The following is a 5359-nucleotide window of genomic DNA, read 5'->3' as shown; positions in this document are numbered from 1 at the left end:
TGGAGGCACACAGGCTTCTTTTCAAATGGCTGATCCCGTTCCCAGGGCTCACACTTATGTCCAAAGGGAAATCAGTTAGAAAGTTAAAATGTAACTTCTACAACCAAAGTAAATACATTTGATGAACAGTCAGACCATTTGGATGGAAGTAGAAAAAGTAAAATAGATGATATTATTTGTAAGTAAGTGGCTTTAATATCTGTTTTATGATTATAAGCACTATCAATGACCTTGTATTTGCAAGTCTTCTGTTTTATTTCTACTTAAATGGTCTCCTTTAAGTAGAACAGGAAAGGCCATAACCAGAAATAAGAAAATATGAGAAAGAAATAAAAACTCCACAGGTAAAGTCAAATATTAATAAAGACATCATGTTAGACATTTAAAAAGCTACCAGAGGAGAGTTAGAAAGATGGCGACCGGCAGGAAGGTAGGGAGAGAGAGAGTGTGAGTGAGGAACTCATAGAGGTGAGTGTAGACGTGTGTGGTGTGTGTGTGTGTGTGAGCGAGGGTCAGTTAGATTCTGCAGGTCTTCCAAGGGGCTGCCTAACTGGGCAGTCCTAGACAGCGGAGCCCCGCGCACAAAGCGGACACTTCTCGGCGGCTGGTGCGGATGCGGAGACCACGCCATCTTGAGAAACAGAGCTGCCTGAGACTCGGATCCTGGCTTCTGACACAAACCAGGACACTGCAGCCACTGGGGACAGGGAACTGCTATCACAGCTTCAGACCAACAAACAACAAGAATCCAGACTTCCCGGCAGATTTCTGTGAGTCAAAGAGCCTATCCCCCTCCCCGCAGGCAGGAGGATAGTGCCATAGTAACTGATAGACCCGCCCCTCGCCCAAGCTGCAGAGCTTTGCGCAGGGACGCACTCCCCCTTAGGGAATTTGGCGTGCGGGACAGAAGCAGCTCCCCTTCGGGGAAATCTGACAGTGGGCACAGAGGGCTCCCCTTCGGGGAATTTGGCTTGCGGGTCACAGCTCCCCTTCGGGGAATCTTAGAGCGCACACAGAGGGGCTCCCCTTTGGGGAATTTGGCGCGCAGGACGGACTCCGCCTTCCTTCGGGGAACCTGGGAGAGTGCACAGAGGCAGCTCACCTTCAGGAATTTGAGAGTGTGCGAAGCCCGAGCCGGTTTGGCTCAGTAGAGAGAGCACACACAGGACGCACCTCCAGGCAGCTGTGTCCGGGAATTTGGCACACTGGACACAGCTGCCTGGGATCCCTGACTCACAGCACATTCACACTAAGAGCCAGTGATCCCAATTGTTGGTGCATGCACACACAGGGACCCTGATTCTCAACGAGAAACTGCACAAGGCAACAGAGACTCTGACACTCGATTCTTGGTGCAGTCACAGGGAAACTCTGACTCCTGGAACATGCTAAGGATCTCATTTTCAGCACATACCAACAGTGTGGTGCAGACAGGGCCCCTGATTCTAAGTGTGCACACGAGACCACATGGAACACTGGGGACACTGACCCTGGGCAAGTCTGGTTCCCACCAACCATAGGCAGCCACACGTCCTAGTGTCAGAGCACTTCAGTGAAACTCGGGTGGAGCGAAGTCCTCACAGCACACGGCCCAGGTCCACGCAAACGGAAGCTTGAGCTTTGTGGTGATAGCCAGAATGGGGAAACGAAATAACTCACAGAGGAAAGAAAATGTGGAGTCGCCAAGAAAGGAAATTAGTGAAACTGAAGCTTGCAACATGACTGAAAAGGAGTTCAGAGTAATGGTCGTGGAATTTATACATCGGATGGATGAGAAAATCAACAACTTATGCAGGAATCAGGAAGAAATGAAAAGTGATATAGCTACAATCAAAAACACCATGGAAAGTTTCAACAGTAGACTACAAGAAGCAGAGGACCGAATTAGTGAGTTAGAAGATCAGGTATAGAAACAAGATCAATCTGAACAGCAATTGGAGAAAAAAATTAAAAAGCAGAAGGAAAGCCTAAGGGAGCTTCGGGACAACATGAAACGAAGTAACATGCGTATAATAGGGCTGCCAGAAGGACAAGAAGAGCAGCAGGGATTAGAAAATCTATTTGAAGAAATAATGACAGAAAACTTCCTGGATATGGGAAAGATAAAAGTTACGCAAGTACAGAGAGTCCCAAGCAGGATCAACCCCAAAAGACCCACACCAAGACATGTCATAATTTCAATGGCAAATATAAATGATAAAGAGAGAATCTTAAAGGTGGCAAGAGAGAGACAGAGAGTTACCTACAAAGGAACACCCATCAGATTGTCAAATGATTACTCATCAGAAACACAACAAGCTAGAAGTGAATGGAAGGAGGTATATAAAGAATTGCAAAGCAAAGGACTGAATCCAAGAATACTATATCCAGCAAGACTATCAATCAAAATTGAAGGGGAAATCAGGAGCTTCGCAGACAAAAAAAGGCTCAGGGAGTTTATCACCACCAAACCAGCAATGCAAGAAATGCTAAAGGGAATTCTGTAAAAAGAAGAAATAAACAGGTAAGAAGGAATACAGACACAAAAATAGATATAACTACAAACAAATACCTTTCAGTAATAACTTTAAATGTAAATGGACTAAATGCTCCAATCAAAAGATATCGAGTAGCTGAATGGATAAAAAAACACGACCCATATATATGCTGTCTACAAGAGACCCACCTCAGAAAAAGAGACTCACACAGATTGAAAGTGAAGGGATGGAAAAATATCTTTCAGGCAAATGGAAATGAAAAAAAAGCAGGGGTAGCAATATTTATATCTGACAAAATAGACCTCAAAGTAAATACCATAACAAGAGATAAAGAAGGCCACTTCATAATACTAAAGGGAGAAATCCAACAAGAAGAAATAATTCTGGTAAATATATACGCACCCAATATAGGAGCACCCAAATACATAAAAAAACTCCTGGAGGATATCAAGGGAGAGATTAATAGCAATACAATCATAGTAGGAGACTTTAATACCCCACTATCACCATTGGACAAATCCTCTAAACAAAAAATCAGCAAAGAAACAGCAATCCTAAATGACTCACTAGACCAGATGGAATTAATTGACATCTTTAGAACATTTCACCCCAAAGCCACAGAATATACATTCTTCTCAAGTGCACATGGGTCATTTTCAAAGATAGACCATATGCTGGGTCACAGGCAAAGTCTCTTCAAATTCAAGAATATAGAAATTATATCAAGCATCTTCTCAGATCACAGTAGTGGCATAAAACTGGAAATCAACTACAATAAATACAATCCAAAGAAATCAAACACATGGAGACTAAACAGCATGCTATTAAACCAGGACTGGGTCACCAGAGAGATCAAGGAAGAAATAAAAAACATCATGGCAACAAATGACAATGAAAACACAACAATCCAAAATCTATGGGACACAGTGAAAGCAGTCTTGAGAGGGAAGTTCATAGCTCTCCAAGCCTATTGCAAAAAACAAGAAACAATGGTAATAAATTACCTAACCCAACAACTCAAAGAGTTAGAGAGAGAGCAGCAAGATAAGCCCAGTGTAAGCAGAAGGAAGGAAATAACAAAGATCAGAGCGGAGATAAACGACACAGAGACCAAAGAAACAATACAAAAGATCAACAAAACCAAGAGCTGGTTCTTTGAAAGGATAAACAAGATTGATGAACCTCTATCCAGGCTCACCAAGAAGCAAAGAGAGAGGACCCAAATAAATAAAATCAGAAATGAAAGAGGTGAAGTAACAACAGACCCCGCTGAGATACAAAGGATTGTTACAAAATACTACGTACAACTCTATTCCAACAAACTGGACAACCTGGAGGAAATGGACATATTCCTAGAAAAATATAACCTTCCAAAAATCAATCAGGAAGAATCTAAACAGCTCAATAGGCCAATAACTATGGACGAAATTGAAGCAATTATCAAAAAACTTCGGCAAACAAAAGCCCGGGGCCTGACGGCTTCACAGGAGAGTTTTACCAAACATTCAAGGAAGAACTAAAACCTATCCTCCTCAGACTATTCCAAAAAATTCAAGAGGAAGGAACACTTCCAAGCTCCTTCTATGAAGCCAGCATCACCCTAATACCGAAACCAGATAAAGACAATACAATGAAAGAGAACTACAGACCAATATCCCTCATAAACATAGATGCCAAAATCCTCAACAAAATTCTAGCAAATCGGCTCCAGCAGTACATCAGAAAGATCATACACCATGATCAAGTAGGATTTATCCCAGGAATGCAAGAATGGTACAATATCCGCAAAACAATAAACGTGATATATCACATAAACAAATTGAGAGATAACAATCACATAGTCATATCAATTGATGCAGAAAAAAGCATTTGACAAAATCCAACACCCTTTCTTGATAAAAACTCTCAACAAGGTGGGAATAGAAGCCTCATACCTCAACATAATAAAAGCTATATATGATAAACCCACAGCAAACATCATACTCAATGGACAAAGACTAAAAACATTTCCCCTAAGAACAGGAAAAAGACAGGGATCCCCACTCTCACCACTCCTGTTTGACATAGTACTGGAAGTATTAGCCATTGCAATTAGACAAGAAGAAGAAAGAAAAGGCATCCAAATTGGAAAAGAACAAGTAAAGCTGTCTTTATTTGCAGATGACATGATATTGTACATAAAAAACCTGAAAGACTCCGTCAAAAAAACTAATAGACTTAATAAATGAATTCGGCAATGTAGCAGGATACAAAATTAACGCCAAGAAATCTATGGCCTTTCTATACACCAATAGTGAACTTACAGACAGAGAGACTAAAAAGGCAATCCCATTTACCATCGCACCAAAAAAATTAAGATACCTAGGAGTAAACTTAACTAAGGAGGTAAAAGACCTATACACGGAAAACTACAGGACACTGAAAAAAGAGATAGAGGAAGTCGTAAACAGATGGAAGAACATACCATGTTCATGGATTGGTAGAATCAACATCATTAAAATGTCCATACTACCCAAAGCAATCTATAGATTCAATGCACTCCCCATTAAAATACCAACGGCATATTTCACAGATCTTGAAAGAACTCTCCCAAAATTCATCTGGAATAAAAAAAGACCCCGAATAGCCACAGCAATCCTGAGAAGAAGAATAAAGTAGGAGGGATCTCAATACCAGATTTCAAGCTGTATTACAAAGTCACTATTCTCAAAACAGCCTGGTACTGGCACAAGAACAGACATATAGATCAATGGAACAGAATAGAGAATCCAGATATAGACCCAAACCACTATGCACAATTAATATTTGACAAAGGAGGCATGAACATACAATGGAGTCAAGACAGTCTCTTCAATAAATGGTGTTGGGAAAATTGGACAGAT

This window comes from Eptesicus fuscus, chromosome 2, assembly GCF_027574615.1.
Source record: "Eptesicus fuscus isolate TK198812 chromosome 2, DD_ASM_mEF_20220401, whole genome shotgun sequence".
NCBI lineage: Eukaryota > Metazoa > Chordata > Mammalia > Chiroptera > Vespertilionidae > Eptesicus > Eptesicus fuscus.
Note: the sequence above shows the minus strand (reverse complement) of the source record.